Source organism: Chlamydotis macqueenii, chromosome 3 (assembly GCF_036417535.1).
Source record: "Chlamydotis macqueenii isolate bChlMac1 chromosome 3, bChlMac1.mat, whole genome shotgun sequence".
NCBI classification, from domain to species: domain Eukaryota; kingdom Metazoa; phylum Chordata; class Aves; order Otidiformes; family Otididae; genus Chlamydotis; species Chlamydotis macqueenii.
Window position 1 is genome coordinate 102,337,110 of NC_141558.1, and position 18,250 is coordinate 102,355,359.

Below are 18,250 nucleotides of genomic sequence, written 5' to 3' on the forward strand. Positions count from 1 at the left end.
TCTTTAGATCAATAGGTGTAGATGCCTATTCCATCAATGACTAATGATACCGAAAGGTTTAACTGTTGATATATACTGCTGTTTGATATTGGTGCTAACAATGTCAAAATCAGTCTCAAGACTAATAGGGATAGACACCGAATGAGGCATGCCTACCACTATTGGTCAATACATATAGATACCAATGTCTATCAGCAGGCATTGATGGCCACAGATATTGAAAGGTCTCACTACTGATAGGTCATGGTGTCTACCAAGAAATTTCTTGAGACTGATAGATGTAGATGCCTATTGAGATGAAGACCAGCCCCTATTGAGATCAAGACCAGCCCTGAGGAGAAAGACTGGGGAGTGATGGTGGACGAGAAGCTCAACATGAGCAGGCAATGCACTCTTGCAGCCCAGAAGGCCAACCGCATCCTGGGCCGCATCAAGAGGAGCGTGGCCAGCAGGTCGAGGGAGGTGATTCTGCCCCTCTACTCTGCCCTGGTGAGACCCCACTTGGAGTACTGTGTCCAGTTCCAGAGCCCCCAACATAAGAAGGGCATGGACCAGTTGGAGAGGGTCCAGAGGAGGGCCACGAAGATGATAAGAGGGCTGGAGCACCTCTCTTATGAGGACAGGCTGAGAGAGTTGGGGCTGTTCAGCCTGGAGAAGAGGAGGCTCCGGGGAGACCTGATAGCGGTCTTCCAGTACCTCTAGGGGCCCTGCAAGAAAGATGGGGAGAGGCTGTTCAGTAGGGCCTGTTGTGATAGGACGAGAGGTAATGGTTTAAAAATAGAGGGAGGTAGATTTAGATTAGATATTAGGAAAAAATTTTTCACAATGAGAGTTGTAGAACACTGGAACAGGTTTCCCAGAGAGGTGGTGGATGCCCCATCCCTGGAAACGTTCAAGGCCAGGTTGGATGAGGCTCTGATCTAGTCAGGCATGTCCCTGCTTCTTGCAGGGGGGTTGGACTAGATGACTTTGAAGGTCCCTTCCAACCCTAACCATTCTATGATTCTATGAAAAGGTATCAATGCCTATCACTAGGTATTGATATTGATGTTTACAGATAGGCCTTGAAATTCATGGACATCAGTGCCTATCAGTATCAAAAGGTCTCACTATCTATAGGTCTTGATGTCTACTGGTATCAAAATTGGTCTTCAAACCAATAGGTATAGTCACCTAGTGAGATCAGAAGGTATCTATGCCTTCTGATCTGTATCTATTCATCAATAGCTGTTGGTATCCATTCCTAAAAATAGATATCTGAGTTTATGGGCATCAACATCTATGGCTATCCAAAGGTCTAGCTATTGATAGATCTCAATGTCTACCAATACAAAAATCAGTCTCAAGATTGACAGGTATAGAAGCTTATCAAGTTTGATAGGTATCCATGCCTATCAATAGGTATCAAAATTGTTGGGCATCAGTGCCTATGAATTTCAAGTGTTGGCTCTCTATTCATCTTGAATCCTACTGATATCAAATAACTTCTTGAGACTGACAGCAGACATATGAAATGCTTATCTGCAATAAAAGCAGATTTGCTGAAATGTATGGGTTCTACTAAAATTAAATTGACTGTAAGCAAATATGACTTAGTAACATCTTTTTTGAACTATCAGCTGGTGGTTATTTGAGGATGACTGAAAAGGGCTAATCTGATATATTATATGTGTTTTTATGGTTCCTGTAAGTGATACAGGCTTTGTGGTGGACCAAAGAGGTTTTTAGTAGTTGCCCTGAGAAGACCAACCTGACTTTGGAATGGTCAAAAATCTTCGCAAATATAATAGCTTTCTGAGGTGCCCCAAAAGATCTGTGCATTGGAAAATGGCTTGAATTTATGCATACTGCAGTCAGGTGTGAAATTGTCCACTCTACTCTGCCTATTTGTTCTTATTTAGAAATGTACATGTAATGGTGCATCTCATTTCCCCTGGAGGGCTGAGAAGTGCTGCCTTCTGTGTCCGGCTGTGCTGTTCAAAGATGTCTTCACTGTTTCTGGCAACACAGTAGCGAAATTTAATTTCGTTAGCTGCAACAACTCTGGTATCCTAGGACTACTTTTGTTTTCACTGTATCATACTGCATGTACAACAGAGATGTACCTTCAAAGTCAGGATGGCAAATCTAAAAAAGTCTCTGTTACTTCCCTTATTTGTCTTGCTCTTCTTCAACTCACTTATGTACAAAGCTGATAATTTTAAAATACATTTTAGTTAAATTAGTGTGCAAGCCATTGTAGCATTCTTATTTTAGATAATTTTGCCTTTGGCTTACCCTAAAAAGAATAAATATCTTATGTAGTGTTTTGTATCTGTTTCACTAAATTAGTGTAAAGGCACTGTCCTTGGACATACAAATAATTAAAAGTCTGTTGAAGATAGTGAATTTGAGCCATAATGCAATAATATTATCTCTATGCCTCAGCAAAGTGTGAACAGGTCATATGAGCAGTTTTCTTCTAGTCAGTGCTGTCACTGACAGTTTAAGGCAAACCGCTTGACTTTGCAGTGGAGCAGATGAGGAGCACTCACACAAGCAAGACAGTAACATCTGCCCTGGGAGCAGTAACATCCAGCAGAGACTTGGTAGTGGTCAGGTGAGAGGAGAGCCAGTGGTTACATAAAAAAAAATGACACAACCGTTTCTACACCAAACCTCTGACCCCAGTTTCTGCTGCATTGCTCTTTCTCACAGGCCATGAGCACAGAGGTAATAGTTGCTGCAACTCAGCTGATAAGCTGTTACTCGCTACTTGACAGCAATTTATCGCGAGCCTGGGTTCTTGACCACAAGTCTGAGGTGTTATTGTTGGTGAAAATATTTATTGAAGACCAGTCTTTTCATGCTGACCACCTGGAGGAAGGAATGTAACTGTTAAGAGGTTGTTAAGAGAGTACAAAAAGAAAAGGAAAAAAGTTATTCCCACAGGCTTTTCACTCCCAGACCTCCAGATCTGTCTAGACACTGGCTCTTCCCATTGTTCCCCAGCACGCTTGGCTTTCTTCCTTGGCCCAAGTGCCTAGAATGAGTTACCATTCCTTTGGCAATGTGTGGCTGAGTACACATACATAGACTGTTCATAGTTCCCATGGTGGCACTGATCTTTGGCCAGGGTCCTACATCTGTGCTTGGTGCTACTACTCCAGACTTTGGGGAATAAGGGACGGTAACTGAATCTTTAAAATAAACATTTATAACAGACCATGGATCTGCAACCAAAACATCAGACAGATTAATTTTTAATGCTTCTAATTAGACATCATTTTCATGGGTTAGTCAAGAAAAACATGAAAGAAAAGTCTTTCTCTGCAGTCAAAGTATTAAGAGAGCCAGAAAAATTAGAGAAGGAAGGGTTAGAGGCTTCTTCAAAGTTAATGGCACCTGTGAAGAGCCTGAGATTGGATAAAGTAATGCAATACAACATATTTGAAAAAAACTTTCTCTTAAGAGAAGGACATAATATCCAAGAACCACATTTTAATTCTTCTCCACTATTAATGACATCAAAAACTTTGGAGGATAGACTGATGATTTGTGTCAAAAAGTAATATAAAGCATAAAAGGAATAGAACTATAAAGTTATTTTTATTTCTTTTATGTATGCCTGCTGTACAGAGTCAGCTTTTTCAGAAATAACATATAAATAACCCAGCAAACACCACTGCTGTTAAAGCAAGTTTTGTTCTAGCATTTAAAGAAATTTGGGGAGATATCCAATACATCCTTTAAATAATGGGAGTTCTGTTTTTCTGTTTCATCTTTTTTCCTGGCCAAAATTATTAATGGAAAAATACTGGGTTTGATGGTTTATTCTTTTTGTAAATCTTGGAGGATCATACTTCAGTTGCTCACAAACCGCTTCCTTTTGGTTAAAGGCCCAGAGTGATAAGTATATTTTCTGAACTGCAGCTGACTAAAAAAAAAAAAAAATTAAATCAGAGGATTAATGCGTTATTCTCAATTCACAATGTGCCCAGGGAAGAAAATTGCCTTAATTGACTCAATTGAATGTCAATGGCAAAAGTCCATTGACCTCAACAGGCCAAAATTTCGTCCTTGTTCTTTGCCATTTTGCTGATATAAAAATTCAAATATTTGTATCTTTTGTTACAAGGCTAATTTCAGAATGTGATGCATTTGTGAACATCAAATAAGAAAGGGGAACAATTATGTTTGTTAACTAAGCAAGTATTTAGAAATTGAATCAATGTTTTCAGACACTTCTCATAGCACTTGCCTTGCATTATTAGCTGAAAACAGCTTTCTTCTATGGGTCTCAGTATTTTTGTCTCCTGTGCACCAGGGTTGCAAATCCATACTGAGCCTTAGCTCTCAAGGTTGTTGTCTCAGATCTGGTCAAGCTCGGCACTGACTGAACACTGTCACCACTTGACAGCTGTTTGAGGTCTGTGTGAAACATCTGATGGCTTCAGTGTAGTCCTGGAGACCTGCTGCCTACGACCAGAAATGACATTAATTAACAACTCTGGGAGTTTCCAGGCAGCCAAGGACTGAGTAAGCTGTAGGTGACTGAATTACTCTGGCACCTGTGGAGCAAATCCTTCTGGCCAGAAATGCAGCTCACTGGTGAATCCAGTGTGAAATCTTGCACTGAACTTACACAAACCTGTGAAGTATTTTATTCTCCAAGGATGCCAGCCCAGCACCTTTCATCTCCACTAGAAATACAGCAAGTTACAGACAAAGAAAAGGAGGAGAGTAATTTCTCTTCATCGTCCCAGCAATTTTGCTGGGCACTATTTTACTTTACACTGTGGCCAGTGGGCATGAGCTTTGAACTCTCAGCCCCAAGGGTAAATTAAGTGAAAAGAGAAAGCATCACATTAAACTAAGATAATGCATTTGTAAATCCTTCCGTTGAGCTCTGGAGCCATCTTCCTGAGGCCAACACAGCCTTAGTGTAATGGATGGCTGCACAGTCGCCTGGTAAAAATTGCAAGCTCTCCCACTTGCATATATGCGGAACAGGAGAGGAGCCGCAGACCAACCTGAAAGCTGCTGACACCACCTCTATAAATATGCAACTGACTTTTCTCAGTTTTCTTTGTTGTCTCAAACAACTGCTGAACGATTTTTTCAAGTAAATTTCATGCTATTCTTCAGACAACTCATTCAGCTCATTTGACTTCATTTATTCATTCCTTGCTAACGGAAGTGGCAGAGATGAACAACTCAATATGCACAGCAAAAGAAATATACAAAATGAAATTCTAAAGGAAATGAAAAAAAAAAAAAAAAGAAGTTATTGTGTTTCTTTGATCCTGCTAGCAAATCCAGAGGAAAGTGGACAATCCTTCTTTTGGACAATGATTGAAAGAAGGATTCTCATGACAGAGCAAGTTCTTCATTTCTGCAGTATGCCATTCACCTGCCTGGGCACACAACTGAAGATATCACTACCTGGAAAGTTCATCCAACATTCAACTTCTGTGATTAATTTAAATTTCATATTGTAAAAACCCTCCCTGGACACACTAGCATCACTAGACTAGATTATTTTATATATATATTTGTTATCTTGGGAAGAGAATAAGTATTTTCTAGTCAATGCAATTTGCATGAATGCAAGATAACTTCCAGAGTGCAATATCGACACTGAAGATATCCAAAGCTAATAATAGCTATGAACTTTACTTATTTGTTATCTCTTAAAGGTAGATTACACTTTCTATTAAGTGTATCTTACGGAAAGATCATGGAATCATAGAATGATTTGGGTTGGAAGGGACCTTAAAGATCGTCTAGTTCCAATTTCCCTGCTGTGGGCAGGGACACCTTCCACTAGACCAGGTTGCTCAAAGCCCCATCCAACCTGGTCTTGAATGCTTCCAAGGATAGGACATCCACAATCTCTCTGGGCAAACTGTTCCAGTGCTTCATCACCGCCACGGTAAAGAATTTCTTCCTTATATCTAATCTAATCTACCCTCTTGCAGTTTAAAGCCATTACCCCTCATCCTATCACTACATGTCCTTGTCGAACGTACCTCTCCAGCTTTCTTTAGGTACTGGAAGGCTGCTATAAGGTCTCCATGTGGGCTTCTCTTCTCCAGGCTGAACAGCCCCAACTCTCTCAGCCTGTCCTCATAGGAGAGGTGCTCCAGCCCTCTAATCGTCTTCACGGCCCTCTGGTCATCTTTGTGGCCCTCCTCTGGACTTGCTGCAACAGGTCCATGTCCACAGCCCTAGGATTGTGCTTCAACATAATACCCTTGATAAACGTTACCCAGGTGCCAATTTACTTAATCACTGTAAGCACATAGCTCAGCACTGCTGTTGTGACACTGCAGTCTATCAAATCTCTGCTCCCCATGCTTCATACCTGCAAAGCAGTGACTGCTGGGAATCCTTCACTTACCCACTCCAAGTAAGAGGAACCTATTGCTTAGCCTAACAAAATCTGCTGCAGCTGTGACTAGTGCTTGCCATACTCAGTGGACACAAAGATCAGAGCTTACATCATGATGTCTAGATTATACTGTAAAAAAAACAAACCTCAAAACAACCGTGAATCCACAACAAAATAACCCCACACCAAACAAACTGAAAAACCAAAACCAAACCAGCCAGGTTGTTATAAAAAGGAAAAGCCTGGATAAAACTTGGGACTCTTTTTCCTTCCCAGCATCTTCCTTTTCATTTCTGCCACTTTGTTCCTGCTGGCTGTGGTGTTCCTGAACTCCTTTCCTGGTTGCCTGTTTGGATTTTCTCACATCTTGGAGCTATCACTTGTGCCACTTCTCTTACTGAGGTGGCAAAAGTTTTTCAGTCACTTGAATGCCATGCCTCCTTGTCATTGCACTTCAAAGCTGAGGCCCACTCTGCTAGGCCTCGGTGTGGATTGCCTCTTCTGCATTTTATATTTAAACAGCACCCTGTCAGCTCCATTGACCTACATCTTTTCTGAGCCATTTTGAACCAAATGCTCCACTGAGGACACTTAGGACACAAAAATGATTCTGTCAGTCCTGTAGGGCTCAGTTATTACAGCCAAATAATCATCACAGGCAGGTCAGCGGTGTTGGTCTCATTTCCCAGGGATCTTTCACTAATGGGCAGGGATCAAAGGGAGCTCCCAGCGCCGCCAGTGCAGAATCAAGACCCTCCGAGTTGCAATAAGGGACAAGAAAAGGGTTCATCTGTGGACACAAATCCTGTGCAACTGCAACCATTGTTTTTTACCTCTGGCTGTGGAAGAGGCGGAGGGTGGGGGGGGTGTCATGCACTACTTTTAAGGAGTTTGTGAAACCAAATTAAGGAAAGCTAAGCCCATATCTTACCTATGGGAAATTTCTTAGAGGGCTCACAAATTTAAAAAGGCACCAGCAGTGCCTGTTTGCATCTTACTGTGATACTAGCTCATCATTTTATTTATTTATAATGGTCGTTGTGTTACAATGGCTCTGTCAACAAAAGGGGTCCAGGTGTACCACTTTTGGGGGTGATGCTTGTATTAGAGACCCTGAGTATGTGACCACTTCTTTCTTTGCTTTGAAGGCCCTGCTGCTATCTTTCCTTCCTATTTTTAGCTATTTTATTACTATCTTCCAAAGGAAAAAAAACCCACAAATTATCCAAGCACTTAGACATCTTTAGATGTTACAGTTCAATAGCAGTTTACTGCCATTTTGGTAAATTGTGCTCAGCAGTGAGCCACAATTAAATGAAATCTTCATTCTAAATGTCTCTAAGATAAGGGTGTAGATTTACTCTCCTCAGAATACTCTATATCCTTATCAAATGCACATGTCATTACAACATAAAAAGATTGGCTCCTCAAGCAGACTCTGAAAGATGGCGACATTTATTTTGCTCTCTTCCTCAGATAACTAGCAGAAAAGCCTAGAGCAAGATTGTGTTCCTGGTAAATATTAGGCGAAGTGGGAGCTTTCTCCTTTTGCAGACCTGCTCGATTCACTGGCACTTGGCTTGTAGGTTTAGTTGGGGGGATGAATTAAAAAAAAACCACACTAGCAAAAAAGCTCCAACCAATAAAACCTCAGCAGAACTCTCCTCATCCAGCTGCTTGAAAAATCCACTTGCTTCAGGCTGTATCCGTAAATGCAGTGAAGTACTCCGTGCTTAAGTGTCCAGCTTATTTATAATCGATCAGACTCAGCACCGTATTTTCAAAGAGATAGAGACATTGGACAGGAAGGAGCTAATCCTCCACCTCATGGGAGCATGACCATTTAGACTATGTTGGAGAAGCTGGGAGAACAAGACCACGCAAATGGTGCTCATCATTTTGCCAGCACTGTCTTGTGTGAGCAGGGAGCACTGTAGAGGAAATCTACCCCAGCCTCTGCTCCCAGATTCTGTCTTTTGCGTGTGTGTGTCTGGGCAGTAGTTCAAGCATCAACACACACTGGCTGACCTCCAGCTGAAGCTGGATGCTGTACTTTCCTTCCTGTGGTGATAGGCAGCCCTTCAGGAGCCTGCCTTTAGCACCCAGATGAGAAGGAGAGCCCAGATGAGCCCAGGCCTGACCAACAACACCTTTTTATCATGGATAACCAACACTGGGACATGCAGGGGAGGATAAAGTGAGAAGTATAAACCTGAGATTTGTCTCTCCAACAAAATTACTTGCTTACACCAGCTCAAAAGCTGACACTTCTTTTCCCTTGATGCTTTCCTGAGAGACCTGATGAGCTGTTTGTGCACAGGACAAGGCAAAATGCAAATAGACTTTGTATGTATTTCCCAATGGGATTCATTTTTTAGAATAATAGAATCATGAGGGTTGGAAGGGACCTTTAAAGGTCATCTACTCCAACCTCCCTGCAACAAACAGGGACATCTTCAACCAGATCAGGTTGCTCAGAGCCTCATCCAACCTGGCCTTGAATGTTTCCAGGGATGGGGTATCAACCACCTCTCCGGGCAACCTGTTCCAGTGTTCCACCCCCTCATGATAATTTTTTTTTTCTAATATCTAATCTAAATCTACCTCCCTCTATTTTTAAACTCTATTTTGTGATCAATATCCATATATTGCTTAAAAAAAAAAAATCCCAGCAGTATTTAATTGGTTCCATAGGAAAATAATAGGTTAGACAGCCAGTCTTACAAGGTCCTGAATACCCTCTGCAAGGTGCAGAGTACCTCCAACTACAGAATGCAACCTCAGGGTAAGGGGCAATGACTGGTGTATTTAACACCTCCAAGGGTAGTGTCTGTACTCACCTGCCTCCCATCACCACCATCATCCTCAGCAGGATTCATTATGGCAAGCTCAGTGCTTTGGAGGAGCTCAGGAGTTAGAGCTGAGTGAGGCAACGTGGGCACCGGTGTTTCAACACTGCCAGTTTGATATAATCTAATTACAACTGTGACTAGCAACCACTGGGCTGTGTGGTGCCCTGCAAAGCAAAGAGCTCCTGACAAAAAGACATAATTTTTACACAAACCAGAAAAACGAAGAGTTATCTTCCAGATACCTCTAGCTGACTATAGGGAACACCAAAGTGAGCAGCTTATTTATTATATTACATCTGACATTATGAGAGCCTGTGTAATGTAATTATCCATAAAGTCCCAACAGTGTGCCAATTGTTCCTCACAGGTGTACTTGTTTTTAAGACAGCTTTCCTAGACATCCATTACTTACAGCCTCCTGCTTGCCTTTATCCGTTCTTTCAACATTATTAGGAGGAATTATTTTGCCATGACTAAATGAATGAAAAAAATTTGAAACCACATACAAGCTCTTGGTTTAAAAATATAGACTTATTGTTACTATGGGGTTTTTTTTTTTATTTAATTCTCTGTTTAGATAGGCCATTTGATGAATATACAACTTGCCTTCCTCATCAGTATGCTGGAATGGAAAAGCTCTTCTGTGGGCTATGGGCCTTACTCTGACCCCAGGGAACCAGTGGGGGCCTGGGCCTTGTTCCACTGACCTTTGTAAGTTTACTAAGGAGTACAAGGAGCCGTGCTTTTTCAAAGAAAGAGGGATCTTGTCCCACAAGATTTGTCAGTAGGTTCACTTAGGGTGGAAACTCTGATTTACAGAAGAGGAGTGTTGCTCTTGGAAAATAAATACCAGGACAGAGGATTATGATCAGCCACAGACTGAGACAATAAGACTTAAAATGGTCCCCATGTAAAGAGGCTTTGAACCGTGAGAATGTTTTGAAATTTATGAGTAGCAAGTTGTTGGTTTATGCTGTTTTCAGGCTGGCTTTTTGCTCCTTTTTATGAAATGCAGATTTTAATGAAGGCTAGGAAAAATAGAAAGAAATAAGGAGGACCATTAACAAGAAATACTGAATGCTATATGCCATCGCACCCGTAACTATAAATATATATCAACTGCGTTGCATTTGCTATGGAAAATATTTATGAGGTGTTGGCAAAGTCTATGTGTTTCACTGAGTCTATTATTAATGTCCTGCCAAGGAAATAGATCATAAACTCACTGAAGAAGGGATGGTCAGCTGCTTTTATAGACAGATGTAATTAGCCTCTAAGCTTCAGGATATTAGAAGGTTGCCACAGTAATGAGGCAGGGGTCCTACTTGCATACGTATAGTGAAATTGGTTACATACCTGGTGAAGCACATTTGCTTGGTTTGAGTTTCTTCAGCAAAATAAGGTACAACTAGAGCATGGAATATTTACTTATTTACTATATTCTGTTCCGTAACTTGGAGTGTACCTACACCATTTCATAACACTGATGGTAACTGAAAACAGTTTCCACAGACTAATTTCCTGGATCTACAGTCTTAATTCAGCTCTTCTGCTTGAGAAATTAATAGAGAAATATTGATTTGTAATCCTAGCCTCTTTATGATTGACAGATGGCTTCCATGAAATGGACATTCTGCCACTCTGCTTGAGTTCAGGCGGCTTTATCCTGTGACTGGTAATGCCATCTGAAATCCCTCAGTCATGTTGATTGACCCGCACTGCATGCCATGGATTGGTCTTCTTGAGAGAAGGTAGGTTTATGCTGTAGATCAGGGAAAGGGTTTGGTTTGCATTCATAAAGAGATTTGGATAAGACTTAGGAGCCAAACACACAGCTGTGTGTGACTCAGTCTGAATGTGAAATCCTTAAAACCTCAGCTAAGCTGACTAGAGGTGCCATGAGAGTTTTCTCCAGTCTTTACAACGAAGTTACTTTGGCCCCCGATACACAGCTATGAGCTCGTCTGCCTTAATATTGACAGTTCACACAGTTGCACATGCATACATGCAGGCAGGCGGGGCCCTCCCTCCATCCCTCTTATGTGCACTGCTCAAGTCAGGAAACACCCAAGAATGAAAGTACGCCTAGCTCAGGATGTGCTGGTGGTTAGAGCATTCTTACGAGGAGAAAAGCTCTACTGTTATGTCCTCTACCTCATTTCCGGCTTTTCCTGTTGCAAGTCCTGCTTCCCTCCTCAGTATGCTGCCTTTTGTGGATCTAATTCTTAGACAACAGGCTCTTTATACCTCCTAAGAAGCCTACACATTTAACTTGAAGTCATGAATCTTTTCAGGCCAGCCACTGGGAACCTAAAAGTATTCCTAAAATTGCATTGCATTGCAACAGTAAAGATTCCATACTGTCAATGGCAAGAAATTCTTTCAGATGTCAAGTAGCAGATGGAAAATCCTCACTGGAAGCTCCTGCCTCCTAACCATGGTGTTCGTGAGGAGTGGAAAGAATTTCTAAACAAGGGGGGTTTAAACTGGGTTTGGTTTTAAAAGTTATGAGAATATTTGAATTAACCTATTTTGAAAGACTAGTGTAAGCATGGAAAGCATGGCATTCACCCATAGTATCAGGTCTTTCCTTAGTCTTAGTCTTTCCCTTGGTTGTAGATATAACTGGCCTGGCTAGAATTTTAGTGTCCCACCTAATGCACCTTTCAACATTGTCCATCCAGTCCTAGAGACACACTTGGAAACACAAGAATTACAAGAAGAAGAAGGGATTCAGTTCCAAGGGAAGACAATAGCGCTGGAAAATGAATCAGGTTGTAGGCAGTGCAGCATGGGGAGAAAGGGACACGTATGCAGCAGTATGAGAAAACACAAACCTAAACATCGTGGGTCCTCTGCTCTTTACAACCATGCTATAGTGGCACTACGGGGTGACACAATCAGTTATTCAGTTAATGATGAGCACCCTGGTTCAACAAAATTAAAATATTATTTTTGCCCTGATAATGTCCAATGCTGATTCATCATTATTTGAACTCTGGTGAATTAACTCTCTGCCCAACTGCAATGTCACTAGGCAGTGATGATTCAAAGCCATTTGGCTGTGGCAGAGGGAGATTTGGTTGAGGTCACTGGAACTTAGAGTGGCTTTTATAAGACCCACTGGATATACATTATGTCCTTGTATTCATCCAGCTGTGCCACATCCTAAATTGGATGGACTTTCCAAACACATAGGCCTTGGTACACACTGAGTTAAACAGGAGACAGTAATTGATCTCCTTTGAATCCATGCTCTGCTTTCAAATTATGTTTCTTCTTATTAAAGATATATAAAGAGAGGGATCAAATGCTTTTTGCTTCACATAGTGTCATGCCCTTGTAAACCCCACCTGCTATGTGTGCTGTGCTTTCATGCTGTAGGAGGACACTGGGTAAGATTACTTTCTGAAAACAGTATTGGCACCTGCAAAGGCCCCCATTTGACTGAAAGAAAACACAGCAAAACAAAAAGATACTGAGACAGAAAATCTCCCAACAGCAGCACCTATGGGACCTAAAGCATACTGCTGTCTCACAACATGTGCGCTTCTCTTGGGCTGCTGTGTGCTAATCCTTACAAGTCTTCTATAAATAGAATTATAGCTAAGCATGAGCAAATCTTAAGAAGAACTCAATTGGTTCAGAATCTCATTATATTTATTTAACTAGATTTCAATCTTATTCAAACTCCATGCCAAAAACACGCAATCCAAGGCTTCAGGCAGCCTTGAAAAACACTTAAAAACACAAGAACATGGAAAATGCAAAGCAAAAATTGATCTGAATAGCAACGTTTCATCTATCTATTTGATCCCCAAGCATTTCAGAGGTAGTTCTGTCTAGGAGACAGGGAACAATAAACTGACTTAAGAACAGGCCTTGACTCAGCCACTTGGCAGTTGCCTTGCCCTAGCCAAACAACTCCATGGTTTCTCGTGTCCCACCCTTTTCCAGCCTCACCAACACAGGCTGACAACCTTCTGGGGCTGGAAATGTCTATTTTAATGTGCCTGCCCTCTGTCCATAGATTAATTCCTATATGAGTCTCAACCTTTAGTTCCTGTAAGACCTCCTGTTTTTCATGGCTATAGAAGAGAAGAGCCAATACAAGGGAAGAGGAAACATGAGATCAGATAGACACCCAGCAGTTGCAGGAAGGGTAGAAGCTAAGGCCAGAAACCCACACATTTATGGGAAATAATTTTTTCTAGTTCTGTGTAATTTGTTGTGTACAGAAGAAGACCATAGGAAACAGGATTTCCAGGAGGAGACTGGAAAACAGGAATGACCATATTAGGGGACACACTGGTGATGGTTAACAACTGAAGGGAAGATATAGATGACAGGGAGAAAGAAATTAGCAGGTGAAGAGAAATCTATTTGCAGATAATCCATTTAGTTTGGGAGATTATGAATCTGACTTATTTAAAAGATCTACTATTTTCAGCAACCCACATGTTTTATTTCACTAGGCTTTCTATTTTTCAGGTTCTCTTAGGGCATGTCTGTTTGTTTACTTGCTTTGTTTTCTGAGAAATTCTCCATATTAGAAGTCCCCAAAGTTTACAATTTACCACAACAGAGGTCATACAATTGAAGACAGAGGAAGCTGAAAGAAGAGACATAGCCACAGAGAGAAAAATATTGTACTGAAGGCTGTTAACAGGGAAATACGCTGTCACTGTGAATATCTGCCTGTATAACAGCAGTGTTCAGCAAGGGATCCATATCTGATGTCCTCCTAGGCTTTGCAGGTAAGCCATCTGGAAAGCTGACTTGAAGGAGCAGCTCTATCTTCTCCTGCCAAGGCCAGAAGATGCTGTTATAATATCTAGTATTCTTCCTGCAATATTTATGAGGATTTTCGGAAGATTGATTTGGCCACTGAGGATAGATATGTAAGCATCTGCTGTAATGGCAGTAAAAAGAATTAGACTCATCAGGAATACTGATTCATAATGATAGTGGCGGTGTTTGCTCTTTGAATATAAAGAATCTACTAGGCCTTTAGATCTAAGAATAACTTACACTTCTACATGCAAGAAAAACCTCATTTTTTCCACAGCAAGAGTCTCAGTCAGGAAAGGGCCCAAACATGTGTGTTCCCCTGCATACAGGAGTGAGAGGATGATCATTAATTGAGGTATCTCCTTTGCTGATCACCTCATGAAAACGAAAGGGCATGCCATCAGATTTGCAAAGATGCTTGAGAAACTGTTACTGTCTGAAAAAACATAGATGAAGAAACTTGATGTGCAGATCAGGCAAAATAAAAAGGTATGCACACACTAGTCAGTCAAAAACATTTGCTGCAGAACTGACCGTAACTGGACTTTGGGTTCCCAGGGACTCAGGAGAGATGAAGTAGGCAAGGTGGATGTCTTCTCTCCTCCATCTGGGACCCGGGGAGATGAAGCCTGAACTTAGTTTCTTTTTATGTATCCCATTAAGGAGAAATAAATGCTATTCATTAACTGTCTTTCTATGCTTTCTGGAATATGCCCAGAATGTCATCCTAACATTCTAAGCAAGGATCACTCACAGTTGTGGTGAAGTCACACTGCGTGAACCCCTCCTCTGCACCTCAGGTAAACCAGCAAGACAAGAATTTTTTTAATTAGGATTCTCCATGCCTTCAGTTAACAGACCTTCACATTTTCCAGAAATAAGGAGTCCTAAGGAAAGGTACTATAGGTCTTAATAGAGCTAAAACCAACATTGTATTCTTAAAATTAGAACTTAAATTACTATTTAAAATGCTGAACTACAGATCTAATTCTCCATAAAATTCTACTGAAGAGCTTGAATAAAACTGTGGAAAAGATTTCCTGTTTAACCTCGGAGAAACTTGCCATAAATGGGTGCAATTGAGTACATTAGGCTCTCTGGAGACAGTTAATTGAGCCCTCCCTCCTCTTTTAGCCTGCATATTCTCTAGTTGAGCCCACGCATGCAGCTGAAAGAACAGCTCCTGGAGTACTATCCTGCTCTAAAAATGAGTATCTGCATGGTCATGAGCTCTGTTATAGCCAGAGCAGCATGCCTGTGACAAGTGTTGTATATGGGGTTTTTAAGAATACAGCTGCAAAAGGTTACTGGCAAGCAGGTGCTTGCTTAAAATGAGATAGACATGGGAAACAAATGAAAATGAAAGAGTCTTCGAAGACCATAGAAAAATTTCCTTCTTTTAAGGGAGCTCTGTCCACATTAGCAGTTTAAAAAAAAAAACCGTGGTTGTTTTGGTCGACACTGACAACCTTCCTCCGTTGTGCAGTAATTTCCTTCTCAAGTCGTCAGGTGCTGCCTGCAGAGCACAGTCCGACTCATCAGGAGCAAAGCTGACAAAATCTGCCTTTCAACTTGGCACATTCAGCAGATTGTAGAGTTTATACTGTACATTTGGTGAGTCAAGCATCCATACTGCCGAGCCTCCATGTGTAAACACAGACCTACCCACACTGGCACAGTATAGCAGAAGAGGTTCCCAGACTTCTTTATTGGAAAAGCATGTTTATTAAGCAACTGTGCTTCAAAATACAACTGGCTTTCTGTTTTCTCTCCTTTTTCCCCACTGCCTCCTAGGATCTCTCTGGCACCAAAAATTCCACTGCAATTACAGCCAACAACTGCAACTCAACCTGAAGTCCAGATATAGACTTTACACCCCTCCGGAGCAATCACTCATAATTTCAAGGGTTTAAGGAATTTCAAGAACTGCCTGCAAAGAGCTAAATCTTATAGAAGTATTGCTCATTCACCACCTGAGACATAGGGACTGTGCTTTCTATTTTAACGCTCATAAAACATGTACAAGGGCTGAGGCATTTTTGACACATAAATCTCAGGTGCTGAAAGTTCACTCTTGTTCTGCTGCCTCTTACAGTTATTTCAGGCAGTGTGCCACTCCCAATGTTTCTGGAACTGTAATGGCACTCTTGCCCCCAAAAGCCCACAGGATTGCTACTACACAAACTTTGGAAGTTAAACTCCTTTTGTTGCTTCTCGATCCTTTTCTTAAAGATCAGGTGCCGCTTTGCTTTCCAGTCAGTCAGAAATCATATTTAAAAAAAAAAAAAAAGCAACATTTTAGAAGCAGTGACACAGTATCTCCTAGGTGAATAGATGGTATCCATTAATATTACACTCCTGTGAATGTTTATTTTGGAATGAGAGACGGTGTGTACAGCTGATTTTTATTCAGTATCATGCTGGTTTTGTGTAGCAGGGTGGGGGGGTTTCAGTGGCAACTTCTGCGAGGAGCTGCTAGAAAGTTCCCCTTTGTCTCCTGGACCTGGCCAGCTCCAGGGTGGACCTGCGGCTGGCCAGGGCCAAGCCAGTCCATGATGGTGGTAACGCCTCTGTGATAAGGTATTTATGAAGGGGAAAATAAAACAAAAGTGTAGGCAGAGGCAGGGGGGATGCGGGCCTTGCAGGCTTTGCCCTTTGACCTCCTACCAGGTGTCTGTCCGAGCTTGGTCTGGCCCAGCTGATAGAAAAGAGAAGAGAGAATATGTGAGAGAACATGAGAGACATCTGCCTGAGTCCTTTTGTGAGGAATTGCTTGTAAGAGGAGCAGCTGCAGATGCCAAGGTCAGTGAAGAAGGAGGGGAAGGGGTAAAGTTGTTCTTGACAAGATTCCCCTGCAGCCTGTGGTGACGACCATGGTGGAGCAGGCTGCCCCTCTGCAGTCCATGGAGGTCCACAGAGGACCAGAGATCCACCTGCAGCCCGTGGAGGACTCCGTGCTGGGGCAGGCAGATGCCTGAAGGAGGCTGTGGCCCGTGGGTGGCCCGCTGGGGCAGCTGTTCTGGAGGAACTGCACCCCATGGAAAAACGACCCACATCAGAGCAGTTCGTGAAGGACTGTAGCCTATGGGAGGGACCGCACACTGTGGCAGGGGAGGAATGTGAGGAGTTCTTCCCCTGAGGAGGAAGGAGTGGTGGAAAATCATGTATGATGAACTGACCATAACCCCCATTGCCTATTCCCCCCTTGTGCTGCTCAGAGGGGAGGAGGAGGAGATAATCCAGAATGAAGTTAAGCCTGGGAAGAGGGGAGGGGTGGGGAAAAGTTTGTTGGCTTTTTTCCTTTCTCATTATTCTGCTTTGATTTTATTGTTAATAAATTCAATTGGTTTCCCTAAGTCAAATCTGTTTTGCCTGTAACAATAACTTGGATGATCTCTCCCTGTCCTTATCTTGAACCTCGAGACTTTTGCTACGTTACCTCTCACTCGTTCCCTCAGAGGGTGAGGAGGGTGAGTGAGTGATTGCATAGGGCTTAGTCCCAAGTGGGGCTAAACCACAACAAGTATGAGCTAAATGGTCACAGGCACTGAGAAAGGTGCACTGTGTGATCATGCACCGCATCCGCAGATCAGGAAACAGATAGTCTGGTTCCTGGCTCCCATCTACTCCTGGTCAAGAAACAGCTGAGGGCAGATGCTCTGCCTGGTGCAGGTCACTCACAGCCCTGCACCACTCCTGTTCTGAGAGACCAGGCTGAACTTTTGGCAAACCTCGATGTTTCTCTGCTTGTAGGAAGCTATGTGAAAATGCATGAGAGGAAGATTCCTTCCCTCTCCTATTGTCATATGCAAGAAGGTGTTTAACATAAAACAGGGAAGAAATATGGATCTGGCCTTTTATTTACTGGCAGTTTCAGAGCATGAGCCAGAACAATCCCTGGTACAACTCCATTGGCTTCAGTAGACTTCGCCAGAAGTCATGCTGTGCCATTAAGAGTTGAAAAAAGACAAGATGTGCAGCTCTGTTTCTTTCCAGCCCATAAAACCAGTCTGAAAGGTTTTGTTTCCTGTCTTCACTTTATCCAAGACCTATCAAGAATATTGAGTTCTATCTTTGCTTTTGTTGAAGGATTGGTGAAGTGGAAAAAGCACTTTCTTTAATTGCAGGGGTAAGGGGGCTTAATCTATAATAGAAAGCTAGTACTTCCCAGTTGGTTTCCATATATTTTAATTCAGTTGATGCTAACCAAAGAAAACCCAGTATGTTCAGGATG

General features: G+C 42.0%; 1 long non-coding RNA gene across 1 annotated transcript; it reads left to right on the forward strand.

The window, feature by feature from the left end:
• Positions 1-10,840: 10,840 nt before the first annotated feature.
• LOC147601380 (uncharacterized) lies at positions 10,841-17,363 on the forward strand. The gene is made up of 4 exons (XR_015258158.1): positions 10,841-10,976; positions 13,811-13,982; positions 14,735-14,913; positions 15,811-17,363. It is a non-coding gene; the product is annotated as an uncharacterized LOC147601380 (long non-coding RNA).
• The last annotated feature ends 887 nt before the right edge of the window (positions 17,364-18,250 follow it).